This window comes from Mizuhopecten yessoensis, unplaced genomic scaffold (genome assembly GCF_002113885.1).
Source record: "Mizuhopecten yessoensis strain PY_sf001 unplaced genomic scaffold, ASM211388v2 scaffold10685, whole genome shotgun sequence".
In the NCBI taxonomy this organism is placed as follows: Eukaryota; Metazoa; Mollusca; class Bivalvia; order Pectinida; family Pectinidae; genus Mizuhopecten; species Mizuhopecten yessoensis.
Window position 1 is genome coordinate 524,008 of NW_018408670.1, and position 9,109 is coordinate 533,116.

The window sequence follows — 9,109 nt, forward strand, 5'->3', positions numbered from 1 at the left end:
TCTGCAATTAACATATTTTTTGTATCATCCGAGTAGTTGTGATATATCAACGATAATTGCTTTAACAATTGTTTTTTTAAACATACACATGAAAACAGAATCAATTTCTTACCGAAAACAACTTTAGGGGTTTTCATTAAAAACAATGAATCAAATCGCTTTATTACTGGTCACAAGTAACTAATAATCTATCGATTGTATCTGTACCTTAGTCCTTATCAGTTATGTTAGATATACCTCGACCAGTCTCGCGTTGATTGTAAGGTATGAAATACGATAAGACCAATATAAATGGTAAATATGTGTTGCGTATGTGGATTTCGTGGCGAAACGGTAGCGTGTCTGACTCCAGGTCAGAGTGTTGCTTGTTCAAATCAAGTCGGATCAATCCAGTTGATCACACTGACTTGTCATTTCCCTACGATTCATCGACAACATAATACTGATATACCACTAAGAACAATTTTGTTTTGCTGAACAGCGTAGCTTACTCATCACACCTTTCATTTATTTAAATATTTGAGAAAAGCGTGCATTTTAAATACGTCTTGCCTGCATTTAAATCTGCTTGATGATGCCAAGTAGATAGTATATAATGCGATACAATGCTGTCTTTGACATGTCTGTATTGTCATGTATTTCTAGTAATTATGTTACGGATCAACGTGGCTGTCGCTGCTGGTGGAAAATCACTCATCGGGGTATGCCGTAGTCTTGTAGACAGAAAATATGCTGTCAAGGCTTGTCTGATGTGTTATTTTAGATACAGATCTTGTTTAGTCTGAAGTAACGTTATACAGGGTTAAAGACACCTTTCGCACTTTTTGCTGTATTCTACATAGGTTTCGGAACTCTTTAGCCATACATAGATTCGTTCTTTTGACCTGCCGTATCACTGTGGAGTCATAAACAGACACAATGGCCATGGTGCTGTAAAATGGTCGGCTTTCTGCTCCTACAAATAGAGTTGTCCAATGGGTGTTTTTTGTTATTCATTGACAACATACATAGAAACCACTAACTACCATTTTGCTAAACAGCTTAACTTACTCATCACGCATCGTATCTAAAATCATACAGAATATTCATAAATATAACATATTGAGATGCATTTTAAATATATGTTGAATGCAATTAAATCTGTTTGATGATGTTAATTAAGTAGGTACTTTATTATTTGCTACAATGTTGTAGTTGACATGTCCGTATTAACGTGTGGATTGTATAATTATTTCATTTAAATTTGTAAATTTAATATAAGTAGATTCGTTCTTTTAAGTTTAACAGTATATACTTAGCATGCATATTTATTCATGCATCATTTGCAATATCGATTTATTAGCTCTGCTATATTCTACCTCCATTTTAACGTATAAACCATGATGAGACAACGGATGCAATTTTGCACTAGGTTTTGTACATCATTTCTAAATATAATATTACTAATTTCATCCTTTTTCAGTTGTGTACCTTGTTGTATATTATCTCCACGCTTTCCATGATACTTTTTTTTTTTTTTTTTTTTTTTTTACATCAAATGACCATGTTCTACAACCAATTTAACAAAGTCAAAAATTAAGGAAAAAGCTTTGATACAAATATCTTGACCACGTACGTACATTATAATATAACACATGGTTTAACGACTTCATAAGCGTCCAGAATATAACAGTCCAATTTCCAAAGGTTTTCCACCAGTAATAGAAAAGCATGATTAATTCAGACTTAAAATTAAAAAAATAAAAAATAAATAAAGAAAGAATATTTAAAGATAACCGCATCTGCCTTACTTAATAACTACTGCTATTTTTTCCGAATCTTGAGATATGTATTTAACCACAAAGGTTTATTTTAATTCTACCACATCAAGTGTAATTGAATGTACATTCGTGTCTACTTCAATATTTTAGGACGTGATTTAGGTCATCTGATTATTTTAATCATTCTGTGATGTTGCACCTGCAAACTTTTGTCACGGGATGCCTCGTCAATATAAGGAATTAAACTGACATCACCACAAATGTTCGACTTCTAGATATTGAGCCAGTGGGTCACACTGTAGCAGTTTAACGTTGGGTGTATATGAAAACGTGTATATTTATTCAAGCACGTGTGTACCTTCATTCGAGAAAAAAACTAATTTCTTCAAGAAAACTCACACACGGCTACTTGTTTTTGTTATACGGGAAGAGTTTTTTTGCTGGAACTTGTACATGCATGGTTTGTAAGAAAACGTTGTCATTATGATGACTTGTAAGCATACATATACGAATACCGTTAATGGTGACATATACATCTCATGAAAATAATGGTTATTTATTTGCAGCTTTTCCATATTCATATCCAATTTAATGTTTCATGCTTGAATATACTAACATACGTGTTGAATGAACAAATGCATTGTTATGTCACTATTTTGATTTTTTTTTATCCACGAGGTTTATTGTTAAGTTTATAAATGGATTTCTTGACCTACACGTGATAACTTTATCTTCGCCAGACCGAGTAATGTCTTTAAGAACCATACTTATAGAAACAATTCCTGAATTCGGTTAATAGCTCGTCAAAGATGAATTATAAAAGATAATTATAAATGTTTTTACTTATGACGAAACATACGTTGTATGTGTTTCGATTTTTGACGACTTGATCGAGTGTTTTATTGATGTTTATGCACTCTATAAGTGCAGAATGTTATGTTCTGCACTTATACAGTGTCACCTAGATTATGCATGCTCGGCGTGGTACTCGGGATTGAACAAGAAATGAAGAACAAATGACATGTTTTACAAAATAAAGTTGTCAGATTTATTAGCAAATTTGAACCCAGAACGAGTATCACTCCCACTGAACTGTCAAAGCTCAATATGTTAAATATAGAATATAGAGCCAAACAATTAAGACTCAATCATGTGCACAAGATTTTTTTATGGAAAATGTCCATCCTACTTAAACCTAAACTTCATAAAAGTGTCAGGTGATCATCAGCATATCACACGATCATGTCTTTTTAATTTTGTTGTTCCACCATGTAAAGGGAAAGATACCTGTACTTTTTATTTTAACGGGATCCATGACTGGAATAGTCTGCCTGACAAAATCAAGGGTATAACATCCATATATGCATTTAAGGCAGCAGTGAAGAAACATCTCGCTTTTAAATTTCAAAATTCATGCTGATAACACAATTATATGTGATTGCGGTGGCAAAAAAAGTAGACTTTGCTGGTAGGGGGATCCCCAACCCTAAGAAAACAAACTTTGTGTCAATGCAATACACGTGCTGACGACATCTGTACCGTATTATTTTTTGTTATTTAGAAATACTTAGAAAGTCACGTTACAAAACTGAACATATATATATGTGTTTTTTAGATTATATAGTCATTACGGAATTACTATAGGTACTGACAATAAATAATATGTTGTCAATCATTCCCTCCCGCCAAAAGCTTTCCCCGTGATCAATATAACATGGACCCCATTGGAAATAAGCTTTCGAGCTTTCATGGGTATCCTCAGGTTTATAGATCAATGTTTGTGTTGTATTAATTGTATAAATGTATTACTTATATCTAAAAATCAGTTATGAATTTTAGTTTCATATATAATATAATATTTTAAGATAATACAATATTTTATTACTGACGATAATTTAATGCATGTAGGTTCATTAGTATTTGAGCGTCCGGAGAGCTTGTAGGAAGGGGATGCCCCAACACCTGCTCCTTGGACTACTCCAAAAACCTGTGATATTCTGTTTAATATTTTTAGTAATATATATGTATATTGTACTGTAATACATGTATGTATGTCAACTGTCATGTTACATGTGATGTCTATGATCTATTTCCTTAAATAAACATGTTATTGTTATTATTATTATGTATTTTAGTAGGTGTGATGAATAGTTCTAAGCTCGACATGAGTTGTTAAAAGTTGTTGTCCGATCCTTTTGAATCCATTGATAAATAAAATGTGTCAAATTGTTTAAACTATCGGCATCAGTTACGTATACTGTCTTGTTCCTGGAGAGCTTAAGAGGGAACATTATACAGAAGTTATATATTGTTTACATTTTTTATTTTTTTTTATTTTTTTTAAATATATCAGTATTATTATCCATTATGCCCACATAGTCAACCTTGCATAACAACGAATGCACTAAGATGCAATCTGCAATACTTGACGACGTCTAGTTCAAGTACAGGCAGGAAAGATTATGAATATCAATTATGAATATTCCGGAAGTAGAATGCATTCAATCGATTGACTAGAGGAAATTTCCGGCGGAAGTTCACTGCAAACTGTGCCGTAATTAGCAGATACTCCAGGCAAATTTATAGTGATATCGAAACGCCGTGGCGGAAAGGTACAGCGTCTGTTACAGATCAGAAGGTTGCGTGTAAACATAAGAAAATATACTGAAATTTCAACAATACCCCAATTTGGTTTAACCGACATTACGAAAGCAAAATATAAACAAAGAAACTATTTATATGAAGACTCGTGAACAATTTAAGGAAAATATGACTAGATATTCCGAAAGGTAAGTCGAGGTAATTCACTTTTTGTCACATTGACAATTGTTATCATCGACACCTCAAATGAGTTATATATAGATATCAACCTACCAGCATTTGATGTTATGGATATAAGCCTTAAACTCTCCAATAAACGAGAGAAAAGACAGGTGTCGAGGCCCGTTAGTAGGAGATATGTTGGGAATAGTTTCAATTATCTCGATTTGATAATGTCCTTGTGCTGATGTACGTTATGAATTGCGATACTAACTACATACATTGAGTATGTGAATTCTGTGTCGAAACCATAGCTTGTCTGACCCCAGATTAGAAGGCTGCTTGTTCATCACGCCAGGGTCACTCATTACATTGGCAATTGTAAGATTCAGTAAAATCATACTTATGTTCTATGTATCGACCATTTTTTGTACGTATAGCTGTGATTACTGATCACACATCGTATACGGATTACGCAAAGAATATTAGCATAATAATTATAAAGAAAAAGACACACTTGTCGAGCGCTCGACATAATGAGTCGAGCGCTCAAGAAAATTAATGTAGAAAATAATGTTGTGCATGTCCTAAATGTACCACCGTAATGTAATGATGTCTAGTAGATAATGTTTAAGTTTGACACAATGTTGACATAATCATATTGTGTTATTGTATAAAATTTTACGATACTTGTCAAATTAATGCAAGAAAATTGTTTTTTTTATATTTATATCCGCAATATTTACATAATCGATTGTTTACATGTACTTACTTTTATTTAACCGTCATCCCCAGTTTTACTGCCAAAGTCAGATTGGGATTATTGTTGGCAATTTAACGTAGAATTTGTTCAGTGTATCATATAAGTAAATTGACTCTTTTTCAGCTTTGTACCTTGTTTGTATGTTATATCAGCCCATTACCGATATCATTTATCTTAAAAAACTGACAATTACTATATTTTACTATCGAACACGCTTCTAATTAAGGATACTTGTTTTATATCATCATCTTCATCTGTTCAAACAACATAAGACGTGTCTCCCAATGTGGTGATGCTTACTTTACATCTCTCCACCGGTGATAGTAGAACATTGCAATCTTACAATTGATACACATATGTGTGTGTTGTATTGACTATTCTATAATGCTACTTACAGTATCCATATAATGTATATAGACCGTGCTTTCATGCATGCAAGCACCTGTCACGTGTTGCCGTATTTAAACTTTCACAAACAAGCTAATGTCGTTATTGCCAGACAATGGCAAAACGAGAGAATGTTGAATTGGATTCATTATCAGAGTCGGTTATATCTACAAGGCCAATTAATCAAATCTTATTAAGTGCTTGAAATCTAGACCTTGATGACAACAGCTATCTCTTTGTGTAGTGGAATGGTTCATAATATACAGACTTTACTTATATTGTTGGTTTGATATTAACCTATTCTTATAAAAAAGGGGTTTTATGAACCCCTGACTCTACTTCAACAGTAGTTTCGATAAATCTAGACTTCCACTTTGGGTGGCCCCTTGCATCACCAGTAAGTCCTCCTATTGAAGGTCGAAACAGCTTTATGGTGCATAAACAGCTTTATGGTGCAGTCTTTTTCATTTTTGGCCTACTGTATCTATTATTACCAAAATTGTATATGTGTAATAACTTGCTTATCCTACGCTCATCTTCTATAATTAATTAGTTTTTTCATACTCATTTGACGATGATATGTTAATATTTTGTATTACCAAATAAAAACCAAGTGCATATGAAGATAGGAAAAAGTTTACACGAGTACTCCATGGTGCAACGTTTGACTTCAGACAGAAGGTTGTGCGTTCAAATCACGTTAAGAATTGAGTTCTTTTTTTAAAGACATCCGAGATGTTTACCCTTAAGACTTTAAATATTTCTTAAAACTCACACAAATAAAGAGCACTATACTCAACATACCGATAAAAGACTTCAATTATCGAACGCCTTATGAAGATTGCATAGGCTCGTTTTGTATCTGGTTACAAGTGAATATACAATAATGTAGATGTATTTATTCCTTGTTAACACATGGAAGCTATGTTGAACGTGCAACAGCTTGTCTAGATCACCTGTGAGTGTGTTACTTTCACCTTTGATCACGTGTTATCGTTGGTGTATGCTGTTAGATGCGATAAGAACTAGGAACGACACACCGTTTGAAGTCTTCTTCCGGAAGAAGCTTTACAAAAAAGAAGTTTTCCGTGTTCAATTCTAACTCACAGAAGATCTGTATCATTTTCAAATAGCACGTGCATAGTAACTGATATCTTGCATGTAAATGAACATATTTTTATAAAAAAAAATGTCAATTTAATCATAGACCATGAACGTTGACCTTATTAAACATAAAATACCATGCGCTTAACACCCCCCTGAATGAATACGTCTAATTCTAGAATGGGCAGGGAGGACTTAGAGAAACTTCCGTGAATATTCCGGAAGTAGAATATTTGTAATCGAGTGGTTAAAAACATTTCCGGAAGAAAATTGCATATTGAGCTGTTCTTGGTAGATAATATTCGGGGACAATATCTGGTACTTGGAAACCCCTTTATGTTACATAAGAGCGTCTAATTTAAGACTGAATAATTATATTTCATAGATATAACGAGCATTACAGAATTTACAATGCCCTTACCAGATTTGAACCACTGGTGGCGTTTTAACGAGGTGACAGTGAACAGATTCCTGCTGTATATACTGAGCTCATATGCCTATCTGGGCAAATAAATGCTTCTTAGCAGAAAAAGTAAAAGGATTGAACAATGGACAGTAATGAATGGTTATGAGAACTGAAAAAAAACCCGTATTGATGTTAATAATGTATACTACATACAAATGTATAAGTAGATGTAAGGATTGTATCATACTAGTTATCAAATGGTTTCTGTCTGCTAGATCATCGTCAATACCACACACTTTGTAAACACAAACATAACGCCAGAGTTTGTTGAATAAGAATTGAACTCTTTACACGTCATTAACATGTAGATTCCGTGGCGCAACGGTAGCGCGTCTGACTCCAATGTTCAAATCACGTCGGGGTCATTACACATTTTATAATTTCATTTTAACAACATGAGTAAGTTGGTTCCTAATTGTTTTGATATTGTTCTTGTACATATTTTTATCAATTTTTTTCGTTTATATCTAAACAACCAATCCATCCTGTTATTCCTTTGTCCGACCACCGTTTTCTCCCTCGCCAAACCTTCACGTATGCCTCACATTTTGTGGATATGTCAGAAAAACACGATGATATAGATGTGATATAGATGTAATATCTACACAATATTTATGATATTTCTTGGTTTTACAACAATTATGAAACAAGCTGTTTAAACTTACTTTAATCACTGTTGTTAGCGCGTATAGGGGTCTTGAGGCGGAAGAAAAACCGAAGTACCCGGAGAAAACCCACGTTGTCGGCAAGGTGACCCAGTACATTTTCGCGTCAAATCAGGGAATCGAATCCCGGCCGCTTTGGTGAAAGGCGAGTGTGTTATCCACTGCGCCATCCGACCATATATTCCATTTGAACACATATATTCACTTGTAACGAGATATAATTCGAAAAGATGCAACCTTATGAAAAGCATAGCCACTCCTCTTCTTTATTTATTTGTTATTTTTTGGAAGAAAATAATAATTTCAGGTGGTAGGTAAGGACAACTTCATGTCTTACTGTGAAACACCTTGAGTAAACCTCTTGGATGTACCATATATATTTGGTTGCTGCAAAAACAGGTTTGGAGGTGTCAAACGTTAACAAAACGTTAATGTATCAAGTTAAGTAGCAAAACTGACAAACGACTAGCTTTATAAAATGAAATGATGAAATAATCCCTGCATGTAAGAAATACGTTTCCCAACCCTAATAATGGCCTCATGGCAGGTTTGTAGTATAATATAGCAAAATTAAACAATGGCTTTCATAATACATTATGAATTAATAAAATGTAATGACCCCGACGTGATTTGAACACGCAACCTTCTGATCTGGAGTCAGACGCGCTACCGTTGCGCCACGGAGTCCACTTTAGCCAGCTGTGGTCGCGTCGTTAGTCGTACTGATATGAAATGCTCTCTACCGTCTAGTGTTCTTTCATATCCATTGACAGTCGCATACCATTACGGTATACTAATTTGATGCAATACATTCATTACTTTAGTAACTTCAAATATCTTGTTCTTCAGTTCTCAATATAATTTATCTTTTCATGTTGGTACATGCTTTTTTTAATCGTTAAGTTAATATCCAAAAGCAATTAATTATCCCAAATAATTGGAGGTGTATGAGCTTACTATCGTACATCAACAGGTATACAGCGGATCTCTGCACATTTCCCCCTCGCCAAACCTCTACGTATGCCTCACATTTTGTGGATATGTCAGAAAAACACGATGATATAGATTTGATATAGATGTAATATCTACACAATAATTATGACATTTCTTGGTTTTACAACAATTATGAAACAAGCTGTTTAAACTTACTGTAATCACTGTTGTTAGCGCGTATATGGGTCTTGAGGAGGAAGAAAAACCGAAG

At 33.9% G+C, this 9,109-nt stretch overlaps 1 non-coding gene across 1 annotated transcript; it reads right to left on the minus strand.

The window, feature by feature from the left end:
* Nucleotides 1-8,520: 8,520 nt before the first annotated feature.
* On the minus strand, nucleotides 8,521-8,592 carry Trnaw-cca. The gene has a single exon. It is a non-coding gene; the product is annotated as a tRNA-Trp (tRNA).
* Between the last annotated feature and the right edge of the window lie 517 nt (nucleotides 8,593-9,109).